Source organism: Lissotriton helveticus, chromosome 3_1 (genome assembly GCF_964261635.1).
Source record: "Lissotriton helveticus chromosome 3_1, aLisHel1.1, whole genome shotgun sequence".
In the NCBI taxonomy this organism is placed as follows: domain Eukaryota; kingdom Metazoa; phylum Chordata; class Amphibia; order Caudata; family Salamandridae; genus Lissotriton; species Lissotriton helveticus.
Window position 1 is genome coordinate 1,560,484,003 of NC_136061.1, and position 18,364 is coordinate 1,560,502,366.

The 18,364-nt window shown below is 42.0% G+C and overlaps 1 protein-coding gene across 1 annotated transcript in view; it reads right to left on the bottom strand.

The window, feature by feature from the left end:
* Nucleotides 1–16,179: 16,179 nt before the first annotated feature.
* LOC144825047 (uncharacterized) overlaps nucleotides 16,180–18,364 on the bottom strand; it is a 55,324-nt gene continuing 53,139 nt past the window's right edge. Inside the window, exon 11 of the mRNA XM_078683956.1 lies at nucleotides 16,180–16,790. The gene's annotated coding sequence lies outside the window, so the exon portion shown is untranslated. The remainder of the gene's footprint in view (nucleotides 16,791–18,364) is intronic.

The following is an 18,364-nucleotide window of genomic DNA, read 5'->3' on the forward strand; positions in this document are numbered from 1 at the left end:
ACCATATCAAGCACAAGCAAATGCAAACAATTAAACGCAACAATTACGAATGAAGAAACATACAGCCAATGGGCGAGTAACGGCCAAGTGGTTCTCAAGAAACCAAGTCCTTCCGACTGAAGCTTGCGCATTCCACCATCATGCCAGTGAGGAAAGACACGCATAAACTCAACCCCTGCATCGGAGTACCTCCCCCAGTAGCACGGACCAGTGACCACTGTTTAGGTCCCGAATGGTCAAGGTGGCTAGAGTCAGTGGACGAATTCCTCGCAACAACCGATGAGCGGAGGGATAGCAGACGTCGGCTACTATTGCTTCAGCTGCTGGGTCACAAAGGCCGACGCCTAATCAAAACATTTTCAGCAAAGGACACAGAGACATATAGGGGACTCAGAGAGACGCTGCTCGCTCATTTCTACACAAAGGAAGACGTGGATCATGAACGCCTTGCTTTCAATGCAGCACGGCAGGAACCACTAGAGTCCTTACCAAGCTTCATTACCCGGCTGCAACGTCTAGTGAAACGTTGCCCCTTTGACACTTTCACAAATGAAGATGCAATCCGACTGCGAGTGATTGGAGGCTGTTCAAAGCCCGACACCAAGCGCAAGATCATTCAAGGGCGGTTCTCGCTAAAGGAGATCATCAGGAGAGCCGAAGTCGGAGAGCGGGTCACAGCAAGGGAAGCATCCAAAGAATTCCACCAGGACGCAGGAAACAAAAAGAGAAGAAAGGAGACATCCCCCATGTCTGCGAGGAAAGCCCAGGAGACAAACAAAACCCGAGAAAGGGAGGGTGAAGGCGGACTAGAGGCAAGACGTCATGAAAGACGAAGTGACAGCGGACCAGAGACAAGATACCATGCGAGACAAAGCGACAAGGAAACCCCTGAGTCACCAACACAAAGGACAATGGATAAGGATGTACGAAAGAATGGGACAACCAGGAACTGTGACAACCAGATTGACATAACGTCGAGAAATCACCCAACACACTACACACAAAGGACAATGGATAAGGATGTACGAAAGACTGGGACAACCAGGAACTGTGACAACCAGATTGACATAACGTCGAGAAATCACCCAACACACTACTTCGGAGACATATCAAGCAGTGACACAGACCACACAGAGGAAGCCGAAGATAAGTTCCTCAACGGTCATGACGAAAACACCAAACACCGGCGAGGGGACAAGTCATGTCATATCCAGAAACTAACATACTACTCTGGAGAACAATCAAGCAGAAACACAGACCACACAGAGGAGACCGACGACAGTCAACTCAGCGGTTATGAGGAAAGGACCAAACACAGGCGAGGAGACAAGCCACGCCATCTCCAGAAACAGAGACACACACACACTCGAACAACTGAAGACGCATACGCTCAAGCCATCTGTGATCAAGAGAAAACAGAGAAGAGTCGAATGTTCCAAGACCAAACCAAGGAAGCAAATACGTGGCTAGCACACAACCCTGTCACAGCAATAACACAAAAGGCATTTCAAGAGATGCACCCAGAAGAGTGTCTCCTTGACAGCACCGACTCCAGGAGTGCGTCATCGACCGATTCAGAAAGTATGTCTGGACGATCACTCAGTTCAACGGAATCTTGGTACCGACAACAGTCACGGTGTCCACCGCCTGAAAACACAACGGAAGCAAAGACCGTCTTCCCTGTCCAAAACAACACACCTCAGGCCAACGACCCGCCATGCCTGAACTCCCCACAAAACAACATGCCATGTCAGCCCCAGGCACCTCATGACGGGAAGAACATACCGTCACCTTTGAAGGGGTCAGCAAGGCTTACGCAAAAGGGGCACAGAAGAAGCAAGGATGCAGACAACTGTACCCGCTGGGGGGAAAAAGATCACCCAGTCACCTCACCCAAAAGGGCCAACACGTTGGGAAAGAGAGGTCATCATCATCCGTCAGAAAGGAAACGTGCACCTATGTTGTCTGGTATGCCTGTCCACGGACAGGAGGACAGTGGTGCCCCTGACCGAACAAGACAACGAGAAATAGAAGTGCATGCAGGCGCTCGGAAGAAAACCAAACTAATGGACACACATGTAAGAGATAAATTGTCACTCAAGCATGAATTACAAAAGAATAAGGACAGCCGACATCCAGAGGAGCCACTGACAACCACATCACAAGAAGTGGTACTCCTGTCAAGACTGCCGGAGAGACACAACGAAGTATCTCCAGCAGACGGTGCCCTGCTGACTAGTATGCACGACTCGAAACAAGACGACAGTACTGCCCCGACTCAAAGAGACAGGAGGGAGCAGGACCTCGTACAGATGCTCGGAAGAGAACCAGAACACCGTCCACTCCTGAAGGAGATCGAGCGTTAATCGAACGAGAACTACCAAGAAAGACAGATTGCTGTTATCAAGCTGAGTCACCAACTGTCGTCTCACACAAAGCAGCTACGAGCGTGTCAGAATCTGTAAGTGGGTGGATGACCCGGAAGACTAGTGAAGCCCGCAACGAATCAGAGAATCAGAAGACCACACACAATACTCCGTACTCTCAAAAGCACACTCATGCGGTCAAGGATACCCTTGTCGAGGCAGCTGACAGCAGCTTGAACAAAGCAATGCCTCAATAGACTATACCTTGCTGGCGCCTGAGAAGCAGACTGGGTCCCGGCCTGTAACGACAATGTGCCTATGATCCCTGCGGACTCCCGCAGGCCTGTTTGAGGACGGTCAAGGAACTACAAACACGTTGAAGATGATTATTTTGTTAAGAAGGGGGGAGATGTCATGTCGTGTGTAGCAGTCTAGTGTTTGAAGATAGACGCGTGGGAGGAGCAGGAAAGGGAGGAGGAGGAAATGGAATGGGAAATTAGTTAAGGGTAGGATGACCATGAATAAAGACGTGGTAAAGACTACTCCTGGCTCCTAATTATCACGTGCTGTATGACACTAAATGGAATCTATTCTGGCCATGGGTGAGTTAAGTGCACTTGACTAGACCACAGCAACCACTTTTTTGTTTTCTACTGACTTCAGGTCAATAATGCTTTTGATGAAATGGCGTTTCTGTAAGTGGCTCAATCGTGCCTGTCTGGTGCCCCAGGCTTCTTTTAATTTGATTGCAGAATATTACCATGAGTTCCTTTTTTTAAGTGAACCTTTACTTCCTTCTCTAACCTCATGCCTGATGCAGGGTATTTTGCTTAGAGTGTGTTGATTTGGAATCTGCCTTTGTGTGAGGTTCGAAACTGGAATCATCTTACTCTGTTTGCTAGATGAGTCAAAGATCCCCTTTGAATGTGTTCAGAGATTGAAGGATTCATTTCCTAAATGTCTGTTAAATGTTTGGTCCTGAGGACAGTGGAAGAAACATTGACATTATCCACTTAAATGTATGTCCTTGCTTGTAACTGTCTTCTGTTGTTGGCCATGCAATGAGTAAAGGCAAATAATTTCCTCCTTGCCACTTGGATTGTGGGTATTCAGCAGGGGCCTTGTTTTTAACCAAGAGGCTTTCACAATGTTTTGATTAAGTTGATGTAGCTATACTGTCTTTGGTTTTGGTATGTAAATCATGTGTTTTTCTGAGAAATGTTCTGTTTGATATATTATAGATTTGTTTTTTGACTCTTGAATTGGCCATGTGGCGATAAGTTAATAGATTCATTATGTGATGTTAAAATATTAAATCCCCAAAAATGTGTAAGCATTTTGTTCATTGGTAATGTGAAGAATGGGCATGGAAGAGTTGGTGGGGACATACATTTTGAGTGGTAAAATTCCCACACTCTTCTCGTTTGTGAATCATTTAAGTAGACAGTCACAGAAACTTACATGAGTTGCCCAGTAGACCCACTCCACTGACAGATAAAAAGGCCTGTTCAAACTACTGAATCTGCTGACCACAAAACAGGTATATTGCCACAATTGTGCTTTCATCACCAGTAGCCTTCTACCTTCACAAGGCGCCCCATTGCCATTAGACAGGCCTAGGATATTACGCACACGCATGGACCTTTTTTGACCATCACCAAAAATCGTTACCTGAGAGCAAAAGCACTCAACAAGGTTGCATGCCTGTCACCCTGCAATTAACTTTTCCATTCCAACTGGGATCTTTACTAACATGGACATATGCGTAATTCTTGCCTTTTACAGCAAAGGCTGTTGCCAACTAATCCTAATCTTCTTTGTGCCTTGCCATGGTTTTAGTTAGATTTCATAGCATCTGCCCCGACCTTGATCTCACATTGCTGCTAGGGTGGATTTTTCATCCAAAAGCAAATGCCTGTCTGCACCAGTGTCATCCTAAAATGTAGGCCCATGTTTAGCCAGAAGTATTAGAACATATTGCCAATGGTGAATAATTACTTCTTAGTAATAATGCAATATTGTTTTGGGAATTTTTGGGTGGCATTTTTTCTCTGCCCTAAAAAATGTCTTTTATCATGTGGTTGAAATGGGCTGGGAGAATGTGTGTGTTGAATTTATGTGACAGCGTTTAACGTTGTGTTCCCTGTTGAAGCTCTAACAATTTCACAGAGATATATAGGTTGAATATTAAACTGTAGCTGTTGTTTGCTCATCAGGTTTTGTGTTGAGACGAATTCCTGTTTTTTATGTTTTTCCCTTATCTGAAGGTTTTCCCATCTTTGTCTTTCCTTTGTCTTTGTGTGGTTGTTCCTCTCTTGGTCTCAGGAAATATCTGAAGCTGGAAAAATAAATCCCTACTGGCAACCACCGGCTCAAACAAGCACTTGTAAAATCATTGTAGGCTACCAGCGAAAACATTTGAGCTCGGATTTCATTGTCATTTCACATAGGAGCCTTCAATTGTGCTGCTACATCTGATATGTATGCATGGTCATCCTTTGACATCAGACTGTGTCAACCGGTGGCTGACCAAGCCTGTCAAGTCGGTAATTTTTGCTTTTTTTCATTTACTAGAGGTGGCTCACTGGAGTCCTGTTCAATCACGAGTGCAGGTCTGTCCAGGGACTCAGTTAATATCTGATCTCTAAGGATGAGAAATGCAGCAGTCTGCGGAGATGGTGAATTTGCACGACGTGTTGCAATTCCCTATCAGAGCCAGACTTCTGCCATCAATTTGGGGTGAGCAAGTCGTCTTGCTTGTTGTTTTCAGTGCAAACCATTCCCTGCTTGATGATAGTGCTGTGTTTATGAGGTTTTAGGTGTGGCTTTAGCCAAGACCTTTTTTTTAAACTTTTTTAAATCTTAAAAATACATAAACATATATACTTAGAGGGGCTTTCAGTCAGCCCTCTTCATCCATGTGTCTTCAACCCTTAATCACATTTTGCTATACTGCCCACCATAGCATACAGAATGAGGCAAGAAGTCAGCCCATTTTAGCCACTAGTTTCCTTCATTGTGAGTGACTGCATTTTGCTTGAGGACTATGTGCATGTGTTTTAATTAAACATGCTATGAATCAACATCTCATTCAGCTTCACATACAAAGAGGCCATGAATGTCATGTAGGGGTCACCAGGGAACGCAGTTACAACCCATGGCTTGACCCTTCCAACCCCTGGCACTGCCTTTGCTACCCATGACCTTAGACATGACAAAATCAATGCAAAGACATAGGGATGGTTTCACATCTATTATATTATAGTTTTTCATTATACTAGCAGTGAATATTAATATTTTATTCAGTATTAGAACAATAATGAATGGAGCTGGAATGGTACCTTTGGTGGCAGCTGTGGCAAGTAAATGTGGTTAAAAATATATGTTGTGTGCATGCTTGTAGGTGAAAGTATGTTTAAGTGTGTATGTGTAACCATGTGTGTGTGTGTGTGTGTGAAAGTGAGTGAGAGTCAGTGACAGGTAGTGAGTTAGATTACGTGAGATTGAGGCCCAGATTTACTTTTATTTGACGAAAGGCAACACTGCTCCAAAGTTACTGCTCTGACTTGCATAAAAGGGAGAGAGAAAACGACACCACGGTTCCATAGAGCAAGGGTGTGTGCACCCTCTGTAGCATAGGGGTGTCTCCCAGTGCAGAAATGATGCTTTACAGCTGTTCCCATATTGCATGTGTAATGTACAATGCAGCACATATGGAAATTTGAAGGAAACATTTCTCCTCGTTAGCCTGCCTTGAAGAGGCATAAGATTTTGGTGCAAATACCCGTCTACCAATGTTCGCAGATAGAGACTTCTGTGAAGACCCCTGGGTGGTTGCATGTGAATGCCCCTTTGACACAAAATAACTCAAAGTAGTGCATGGCTCATTTGATTTCCTTCATTTGTCCCCTTTCCCATCCTCCCCTCTATTTTTAATCCCTATCTCTTCATTTTATTTTTCACCATTTCTAATCTCTTCCTCTCATCCCTTCTTCCACTTTTTCCCACCTTTTTTTCTATGCTGATTCTAGTGTGTATCTTCATCCAACCATTCCACCATTCTACTCCATCAGTTTTACTTCCCTTTTTTTGGACTTCTCTTCCTTCTGTCCTTCTCTACTCACCTGCCATTCTCTTCACAACTCCGTTATCATCCTTCCTCTATTCACCTTCTCTATTCACTTATAATTCTCCTTTTCTCTGCTCACCCTGTCTTCTGTGTGGAAGTGCGCCTTTCCATTTTCCCTCTCTATTCTCCATGGTACCCATCCCATGCTTCACTTCACCATTCCCACATCTACTGAAGTTGGGCTCAGATCACAATGGATACGCTTCGAAAAGTGAAAAGATTTGTAGGTGTAAGTACGGGTGTGCAAAATTCACGTAGTTTGCTTTTGCTTTTCATGCTGAATGACAGTGCAAAAAACACAAGTGACTGGAACCACAGCTACTAGTGTTGAGCCGTTCTGATGCTCCTATGCTAACACTTTCCAATGAAGGTGGCGTAATGGTCCTATTCTTGCATAACAAGCTTACGATGAACTTCACAAAATTACACAAGAGTATACCAGCTAATGGAAATTTCACCCAGGCATGGTCCTTAGCTTGCTTATCTCTGTCAAGAACCCTCAGGTTCCTTCAGAGCATTTTCAGACAGCCTGGACCACAGTGAAGAGAACATTAATTCTGCACCTTGTGGTTGCAAATATTCCTGCTGAGCAGGAACTAAATAATACACGCTTAATATCCAAGTTTTCCAATAGTTCAATTATTCCCCCATGTGAACTTTTCCTGATAGTTTGTGCGGGGCAGGTGGTTTAGTGGACTAATACGTCCACTGCAGGCTTCTGGGTTTGACCTCATGTTCACAGGTTCAAATCCCAGCAGGCCCCCTCAGCCTTTCATCCATCTGAGGTTGATAAAGTGAGCACCATTGAGTTTGGTAACAATAAACATCTGTTACTCAGCTCCAATATACCTGCGGATGAATGTGCGCTTTACAAAATACACATGTCAGATATACTGGCTTGGCCAGCCTTTTAATTGTTTTCTTTGTTAAGATGAAGACTACGTGTAATTGATGGTGGTGCATTTGTATAGTTCTAGGACTACTTCACACAACAAAGAATGCATCTGTTTTTTCACTGTTATACAATGTCTCCAGAAGTGTGCTATGGCAGAATCATTCCTCTAGGGCATCTCATGTAAGAATCTCCATGAGGCAGATATCACAACACACTCTGCAGCCAAAATGATTCTCCAAGGCAATGAAAGACGAGATTGGGCCTGCAAATAGGCTCTGCAATGTGTTATGCGCAGCCTGCCTCCCAAAATGTGTAAACAGACTTCGTGCCAATCAATGATATGCTGCAACTTTTCATATATTGGACTAGATGGCACATTTTTTGAGCTGGCTGTATTCTGTGGGAAATATCTTTCAAGCTCTCTGAGGATATACTGGATCAGAATCTGAGGAGTTAGTCATGATTGAGTCAAACAGTTCGGGTGTGGAAAGAAGTTGTATGGCTAGAAGAGTGTCAGTGGTTTTTGGGGAGTGATCTTTTTCAATAACCATGATAGACTCTGGCTTCGCATCATCGGATGCTGTGAGATAAACATAACACAGCAAAACACACAAGAGGAAAGACATGGTTTGGCAGTTTGGTCTGGACTCGTCCCTTGAAGCACAGGGTCAAGACTGATTTGCATATGGCCATGTCTGAACTGGGGTAGCTTGGTGAGAAAAATAACGATGGATTAAACCCAGATCTGTGACTGGGGGTGAATGTTTTGCCATTGTGCAACATTTCGTCCATCATCTTGTGTGTTTTGCTGTTCACCCTATGTGGGAAGGGTATGCCCAGATGTGGATCCCGTGCTCACTAAGCCACTGGAGTCAAGCTATCCTGGCTGTAGACGGCTGATAGCCAGAAACCGGTCCTAGGATGCTTGAGTCCGGTCCAGGGAAGACATGGTTTGGCAGTTCGGGCTGGATTGTTCCCATGAGGCACAGGGTCAGACTGATTTGCATATGGCCATGTCTGAACTGGGGTGGCTTGGTGAGCAAAATAAAGATGGATTAAACCCAGATCTGTGACTGGGGGTGAATGTTTTGCCATTGAGCAACATTTCGTCTATCATCTTGTGTGTTTTGCAGATAAACATAAAAGCCCTTCAATGCTTAACACTTCCCTTTTCCCAGTCTATAGGGGTTTTGGTGATATTGCTTCAAAATAAAGTTTTTTAAAAATGCATTATTGGTAGCGGCCTAGGGGGGTTTGCAGGACACACTCAGGCAATGCTAAGCAGTTATGAGATTAGATTGTACTTTTACTGAGTATCTTCTAGTCAGTTCTGCATGACAAAGTTCGAGGCTGCAAAGTGCACATTTTATAAAAGGGGTACTAGGACAGTGACTTTTAAGTTGGGAGGAATAAGAAACAATTGAAAAAAGAGTAGGCAAAAGGCCTGTAGTGCAGGGGGCCCGGCCATGGTCTTTAGTCTTTCAGGCAAGGCACACACTGCCACCACTGCAGCATTGAGACTGAATTTGAAGGGACTGGGATGGTATCAATGCAGCTACTCACTGGGTGGTTCCTACCGTCACTGTTCTCTTCCCCGACTTGTTGGAGCATGCTTGGGCAGGGATGGGCTAGCTGAGGTACCGGTTCCATCTTGAAGGAGGAATACTCTCAGAAATTAAGATTCTGTACTGGTTTAAGAAATTATGTTTAGAAAATGTTTTTTAGACTCTTCTGCTTTTTTTAGTTAAGATAATTTCCTTAATGAATCTTTCTAGCAAGAAATTTATTTTCAAATATCAGCTTGGGAAATGTCTTAGGAAAAGTAGTCACCTTGGAATCAAAGGGAATTCTAGCATTGAATTAGTGCAGGTTCAAGTGCCACATTGAAGATCTTCTTGTTACTGTGGTCTCGATGTTGTTGGTGCACTTACGTGTTATGTTAAAGGCACTCAGCGCTTCCCAAACTACCTAATGTATTGTTTCCTTTGGATTTGCAATCTTTTAGCTGCTGGGCTTGAAGAGTTGGCTAAGGTCCAGTTTGAAGATTTCTTTTACAGCTGGTAATGTAACACAAAACAAATAATTTTGAAAGCTTTGTTTTCTTTGGGGTGGAAACCACAACTCAGAAAAATATCCTTTCATTTAGAAGCTATTACATCCAGGCATTTATTTGTTTAAAAGTCACTGTTGGACTTACAGGGACTTACAGGGTAAAGGTGGGATGGGGCAAAAATAGTTAATGTATAATTGCAACATTTGTTTTCTGGAAGGAATATATATGGTAACAGAATTCAGACAGCCAAGAAAGATAAGATAGCACTAAGGTTAGTGTTGAGAGCCTTTGTCTGTCTACAATCTATATCCACTACTATTGCGGAAGTAATCAGTGTATTTCTGTACCCTTAGGTAATCAGACCTTTTCTAGTGCTACTACTGGCTCCGGTATCCCTTCCACATCCCTCTTTCCCTGGGTTTCTCCTTTACTCAACTTTAGCATTCGTCGGGAGTCTCAGGTGGATCCATGATAACCCTGTGGTGGAGCTCAGGTATTTATTTGAATTTGTGACAAGTAAGTGTCCACAAAGGTAAAGTGCACTGTGTCGGAAACATATTGAAAATATTTAACCATGTTACAATTGCTAACCTGTAACAGTTCCATTGACTAACATAAAGTAGGTTTTAAAATCTTCTGCATTCCATATGTCTTCAGGTTAGATCAATAAGAAGCACAATTTTAAGACAAGGCGATTTTTCAACCGGTTTCACTCTGCTTGCTTTCCTATGTTGTTTCCAAATAAATTGTAGATTTCTCTACCATGTATTTACAATTTCTGTTACCTTAAAGAACAGTATCTTTGACCCCATGCAGGTAAAGATCATTCACCGTTTTCTGTGCGGGCAAAAACCCTAGATAAAATGTATTCAAATGTACTGGAAATTGAAAATGTCTTTAAGACACATTCAAAATTTCGATTCCTTGTAAGACAAGACAAATGAAAATGCACCCCCTAATTTTGTTGCTAAAGGGAAAAGTATACATGCTTTGTGACTGCTTCAGTGGTTGCAAGGTTGAAAGTTTACTAACTGCACTTGTAAAATAAATTGGGTTATTGGCTGAGGGGAGTGAAAGCCTGATTCAAGCAACAAACATAATCCTGGTCAGGAGGACCCCCAAAGATCCTTAAATGAACTTGTGCTTATTCCTCTGGGTGCTCGGCGCAAAAGCCGATAGAGGAACTGTATGCAGAACACAATCAGTAGTAAAGTAAAAACATAAAACAAATCCAACAGGAGTTTAGAGGAATAGAGAAAATGCAGTAACTATAATGACTGCAAAAAAAATCCAATCCAATCAGTAGGTCCGGAGCTATGAATTTTTCGAGTTTAAGTGAGAAATTGTGCCTGAAATATCCTCTGGGGCACAAGGCAAGTCTGAAGCATCAGGCCAGTCATCTGAGTTACAAGGCAGGCCCCACACACCAGGCCAGCTCTCTGGGGGTCCAAGGCAGTCACTCTGAAGTCCTTAACAGGTCCAGGAGTTTACTGAGGAGTAGTTCTGAAGGTCCATTATCTATACCGTGTGCCAGCCTTTGGAGTCGGGGACACCCTGGCTACCCCCACATCTGGTTATGGAACATTCTTCCCTTGCCAAGCCTCCAAGAAGTCTGGGATGACAAACGACTAGTATCAAGTTCCTTTGTGTGTGTGCTGGATGCAACCTTTTGAAATGGTAGCAGCTCCACCCCAACCATCCTAGCAAAATGGCTCATCCTGACAACAACTAATCCGGCTTTGTTTCACTGTCTGGGATAAATACACAAAGGCCAATTGTTAAGTTATTCACAGTCACATGACACAGAACCCTGGAATCAGGCACCACATGTTTAGGGCAGGAACATGTAAACTTTCTAAAAGTGGCATTTTTTTGGAATTGTGACTTAGAAAATGAACCTACAATAAAACAGGATTTTGAATTAGAATTCATTTGAGACCAAACATGACATTTCAACCTGTTCCCAATCAATAGTTAGCATTTATTAAAATCAATAAGATAACCAATGTTATCATATGGGAGAGGTAGGCCTTACAGGAGTGAGACACAATTTAAGAGATTTTAACTACCATGACATGTTAAACGTGAAAATACATTTCCTAAGTTTTAAATACAATGCACCCTGCCGTATGGGCTGTTTATGGTCTACATTAGGGGTACCTTTTATATATTAGAAAATAAGGTTTTGGCCGGGCAAAAGGTGTATTTTGCTATGTCAAAATGGCAGTTCGACCTGCACACACAGGCTGCAATAGCAGGCCTGAAGCAGGTTTAAAGGGCTACTTGAGCAGGTGGCACAATGAGTGCTTCAGGCCCACTAGTAGCATTTAATTTACCGGCACTAGGTACATGTGGTACCATACACTAGGGACTTATTAGTAAAATAAATATGCCATTCGGGGGGTAAGTCAATTATACCATGTTTTAGGGGGAGTGCACAAGCATGTTAGCATTAGTTAGCAGTGCTAAAATGCACAGAGTCCTAATGCCAACAAAAACAAAATCCAGATAGCATGAGGGGTGAAGGCAAAATGTTTGAGAGAAGACCCCACCAAGAATGACAGGTCTACCACCTTATCTGTCTTTAAATATCTGTCTAGGGAGCTGCCCATGAGGATGAGCTTCCATTTCCACCTTCAGAGATAGCAAGTGGTGTGTGGTCTCCCCCCCTTTTAATCTAAGAAATCATCACTTTTTAACATAATAATCACTGGCCATAAGCAGTTGCTAGATTTTAACTGTGCAAATGTGAATTCATAAATGTAGGTTCACTAACATTTAAAGGACTCCATCTCTGCAAGCATAGCTGAAAGCAGTTATTTACAGAATGCTCCTTCTTCATGGATACAAATTAGTTAAAATAAGATATCAAACAGGGCACTCAGGGAATGTGGAATCCATTAGGGCTCCAAGCTATTACCCATATTGTTCAAACCCTACTTTAAACCTCTAAGGGCTAAACTGAATAATTTTGGAGTACACCAGCATGCGACGACACACATCTCTACTTAAGGCATTGCTCTTCTGACCAGTCTATCACAATCAAGGCTGTCCTCCCTGGCACTGCCCACCTTGTATGCAGGAAGACAGCATTCGATCATGTCACCTTTGGTAAAAAACCTTCATAAATTAATAAAAAAATCAAAGTCATTTTTGCAAATGCTTGTGACCAGCCTCTTTGCTCTGTGTCACAGTGATACATTTGATGCAGTGTAAAAAACTGGCCAGGTCTCATTTTAGATGCTGTGTAAATACTGCAATTTGACAGTGCTTATGACACATCTTGCCCATTATTACTAACCCATCAACGATTTTCCAATGCCACCACACTAGTAAAGTGTGACTTTATCTTTATTCCTCCACTACTCTATAGATATTCTGTGAATGTTCAAAATGCATTGCTAGCAGTTCAATCATTTGCTTAATGTTCTTTAACATGTAATAGTATCACTACCAGACCTCTGGCAGTCATTCAATTTAACCATTGACTGAACTAAGAGGGCTCATAATATTTTAACTAGGTCAGCATCCACCTTCTGCCTGTTAATTCTTCTGAAGCCCATCAACCTTGTTTTTTTGCGTTCAAATCTGTATTGTCCAAATAATGTAACCTTTTCTTGGTCTCATACACAGTTTTTTTAAGACTTTTCCTTCCATCATCCTTATTCTGCCAATGCACCCTATTTCCTTTATCCCCTTCACTCAACTCACATTGAAAGCTCCCTTGCTTGTCTCAGAAATCTGCTTCTGGAACTATGAATTTAATTGGTTGAGATAAGGTTCTACATAACAGAGCAGATAAATCTGTGTATTGCAATATATAATCACAGGACCAAATGCCTCTGATAGCATAATCAATTGTTCTGATAAACAGATCTCAAATCATAAAAGATCCGTTCAAGTGTTTTTATTGAATGTGTTATCAACCTTAAATTGTATTTTGTCCCACCATCATATCCAGGAACAGGTAATGTTTTGCACAATCAATTCATCCAGTTGTTTTTTTACAGTAGAAAACAAACACTGGGGGTCCGTGCAGGTAAAATAAATAAATAAAACCATTTACCATCTCTCGCTGCAAGATAAGAGGGTTTATTGATTTATTTTAAAGTCCCTATCCCATCATTTGCCACTTTCACCCCATCCCTGCCCCGCCCCCATCCCTGCCCCACCACCCACCACACTTACCTGCACGGACTGCCACTGAAAAAAACAAAATCTCCCACAGAATACAAGCACAATTTGGTCAATATCACTGACTAACTGAATGTTTTATATTTATCAATTGTGTATACTGGTTACAGAACATTTACATGATGATTGTGTGACAGTGAATTTCTTCTGACTCTCCACTTTTGAAAATTGGAAAATTTGCTTACAGAGCTTTCTGCCCGATCAAGGGAACCAAGAATTTCAAACATTACCAACTATTATATACATTTTGCAACAATCACAAGTGCTTTTAAACTGACTTGCACTATCCCACTATGGGAAACATCCTTTACAACGAAACTTTTACAACGCAGTGCTTTTACAACGCAGGTTTTACAACGAAAACCATTACAACGCATTGCGCTGGGGGGCGCTCTAGGATTGGGAATAGTTTTAATTTACTATCCAACACCTTCCCTACTATCCACGGGGACTGGAGTTGGAATAGTAAATTAAACTATTCACTATCCAGCACCCCAAAGCGCTATGCGTTGTAACAGCATGTGTTGTAAAAACTGCGTTGTAACAGCATGCGTGGTAAAAGCATGCGTTGTAATGTCATACAACCTTTCACTATGCATCTTTAATAAGCACAGAAAGGATGTTATCTTTTTAATTGATACAGATGATGAAATACAAAGAACGTATACTGCTTAATGTGGTTATTGAGTCACACAGATAGATGCATACTTAATTTTCCTTGTTTTGCTCATCGTAACATATTTTAGAAGATGGATTTATTTCTCTTCTCAGTACTTGCCTGTTCTCTTTGAAACCGAGCTATTTTCCACTTGACAATTAGTTCTTACTTAATTTAAGAGCAAATTGTGGTGCCAAATTAGTTTCCGCACTTTTAGATTCATTCAAAAACCTTTATTGTAAAGATAAAAAAATGCACAAAGTACTTTGTGGAAAACATAGACAAGAATGTAGTCTATTTGTTAACTCAACCACCATGATAATCACCAAAGAAAAAATGAGTTGCTGAATAGTTCGCAAAATGTTTACCCTTTACTCTAGATTGATTGTTAGTGAAGTATGGCTGAGATACAACAACTTGATTTTCACATTAAGGGATAAAACAAAAACAAGATCTGGAATCCCACTTGACCAATTAACAGCATCTCCTTCATTTTATTTACAAAAATATTTTTCCAAATCATTATTAAGGCTCTCAGCGAAGATGATACGTGAGCTCAATTTGTTCAACAGCACATTCAGTGTAATAGCCACAAATTTATAATATTCAAAAGATGATTAATGTGATTACCAAGTGGAAGTAACTTCTATGGTTATTTGGTACCATGATTTTTTACAATTTGCTAAATTATTAAAGCAAACAGAGGAAGTTTCACAGAAACCAGCTAATTTATAACCAGAGTTTTCAATTTGTTTTGATGCCAACATTTTTTAAAAGAGAAATGCATTTGTAATGATTGGATGAATAGCTCCATCTCGTGACTTTTCACTTGTTAGGATTTAGGGGCCGATTACGATCTTAGTCGGAGAGCCTCCGATCTTAGGTCGGAGGCGTTCAGAGCCGGTTTCACATCCGACCGTCTAATTACAATTCGGGCGGTCGGAAGTGAAACTGGCCAGTCATTCCTGCTGGCTGCCAACGAGCTCATGGAGCCCGTCGGCCAGTCGGAGGCCGGCCCGTAATCCATATGGATGGCGTTTACGCTGTCTGGATTACACTGCACTAGTTCCTGCAGGCTTTCCATGCCGAGATTTCTGATATGGAAAGCCTATCAGAAAGCGAGTGTGGGGGCCATAGCAGGGGCCCCCTTCTGTTTGTGGCATCCAGTTGGGCCTTGCTGAGGTGCCTGCCATGCAGTGCAGGGATGAACACAGCCTCCTATTTCCCTATGGGAGCTTGTGCTATGGTCGGTTTACAGCCGTAACATTTGCTCGCATAGGGAAATGTGAGTATGCTGCGGTCGCATCGTAATTAGGCGTTTGGGACCACTGACCAGAGATCGGTCGGTCCTGTTTCAGCAACCAGACATCGTAGTAAACCCCTAAATCTTTTGAGAAATAAATGTAGAAATGATCTGCTCAGGCTGTTACATTGTTGGGTAAAATCATTTTTGATTGCAAACATTTGTACATACTTGCAAGCATCTACGCCCCCTTTCATAAACAATGCAGCTGGATTAGGATGTCTTAAAATGGAAATCCATGACATTTGAAATGCTTATATTTCCAACTACAATGTTTTTTGACAATACTCAGTGTATCCTCGGCATTTAATATGGCAAAATACTTGCTGTCTGATTCATTGAATTCGACAGGGCGCACTAGTACATGAAAGGATCTCAAGAATAGACAGCAGATTCTAATATTTTTAAATTGCTAATTTTGCATATTCAAATTTTAGTAAAGAGAATTAATGCATAATTTTCCTTTTGCTCAGGGGAGCTTCAACATCTTCATTCAATTAGTTTGGCTGTTTCTTCTTAAAGATGTTTAGTCCAAACACATTTTTGAGGAACCAATAAAAATTGTGCCTCACAAATACACAGATCTTCCAAATATGTATTGCTGTATTGCAAACTCTAGTTACATCATATAAAAGGTTTGAGGATGCTGAATGCATGGGCTCATTTTTGAAGCAGTAAACTATTCTATATGCACTAAAATGCCTCAAAGTAACTCAATAGTTCTTACCCAAAAAAGCTTTCAAAGCCACTCCTATGGTTCGCCAATTTGTTTGCCCACCCATGGACTTCCTTTGGAATTTTCCATGTAGCTACAAAGCATATATTTCCAACGCTGTAGTACAGACAGTGAACATTGTGGAAGTGAACTGTCTGTGCCCAACAGACAGCTAAATTTGGCTTGAACAAGTCCTGCATACAAATCTCAAAGTCAGCTCCAAAATGTTTCTTCACAGTCACAAAAGTACAGTTCATCCAAATGTTCTGATAGTGACGTTCCCAAACAGATGCTACATTTTTGCAGCAAAAGTTGCACCAGGGCATTTAAATCAGTACATTGAGCATATCTGTTGACATCACTTTATGCATACTTGAAGACTATGTAGCGTGTATCCAAGCAATTATATGTTATTGTATGGAATCTTCAATAGTTTCACAGCAATAGCAAAAATCGACCAGCACCATGAGCTTCTTCCTAGAATAAAATAAGACATATATGTTATAGGATTTTGATATTTAAATAGTATAGGTAGAAAAAAACATTAGGTATATGCCTGTTTTTGCCTACTCCAGGAGGATTACTAGACTAAACAGTTTTCATTAAAATGCGACGAAATACAGGATAGATCATTGTTTAATTGCACTTTGATATTTTGTGGCATCTCACTGACTAAAAGTCTGCTTCATTGCCTATATAATGTGTATAATGGTGTAATAGTCAAAGATGGTGTGCCACTGAATTTAGACAGCAAAATATTGATGAGACACAATTTGAGAAAAAATATCGAAGAAACACATTTGTAAGTCTAGCTTATTTGTACCTAACTCCACCTATGTGGTACATATGTCTTCAATATACATAGATATTCAGTAAGGAATAATAAGGGGCAGATTACAATGTGGCCCATAAAGGCTACGATCTGTGGTCGGAGTCTTTCTGGTCGCATTGTACTCAGCCGGACGGTTTACTTTCCGACCTCCGCATTACAATGCTGGCGGTCGGAATGTAAACTGGCTGGTCATTCTGGCTGGCTTACGAAGGCTCCATCAGCCTGTCGGAGCCGGCTCGGAATCCCAAAGGGCGGGCCTTTCTGCCCTTGTGATTGCGAGGCACGGTTTCTGACATGGTTTCTATACCGGCCTGTCTGACACGGAAATCATGTTGGAAAGCGTCTTTGGGGGCCCCCTTGTGTGTGCAGCCTCCTGTTGATCCTTGCACCTTGTGGCAGACCTCTTAAGGTGCCTGCCTCGGGGTGCAGGGATGACCAACACCTCTCATTTCTCAATGGGAGCTTATAATACAGCCGGATTACAGCCGTAACATGAGCTTCCATTGAGAAATGGGGGTGTGCGACCGAACAGTGTTCGGTTGTATTGTAGTTAGCTGGTCGGGACCGCCGACCGGAAGTCGATCGGTCCCAGGATCGAGATGGTGTTAGTCAGACGTATACTTCCCTGTGAGGGCTTACCTTTTGATATTTGGTCCCTCAATATTTTATTATCTTTATATTCAGAAGGTCTATATTCAGTAGTACAGTTGTTAAAGATGACAGTGGGTTGAGGGAACATGGTTAGCCATGATTTATTCATTGTCTTCTATTGAGAACCTGTGATTGACCCTTTTTGACGTTATCTTCAACTATATACTGGGGGGCATATTTATTAATGGGTGGTGTTGCTGGTTTTGTACCACGTATTGTGGTGCAAAAGTGACACAACCCCTACGATGCAATTTATAAAGCCATGCAATGGCCCCCTTGCGTGGGCCTAAGTGGCTTAATATATACAGAGTAATGCAATTCAGCACTACTCGCTGCATGAGGTGGAGCATGGGTGTTCCAATGCAACACCTATGGATTTTGCCACATTCCCAGATTCACCATCACTGGTAGTCATGGGAGTGCACCAAAATACCACACCTTCCCATGTGAGGAATAACAAGGAGAAATATGTTTTCTTCTCCTCGTTTTTTCCTCTTTCTATGTGTGCTGCATTCTTCAGTACACATAGAAAGAGGAAAATGCCTTAGGGGATTGTTTTATTAGCAGG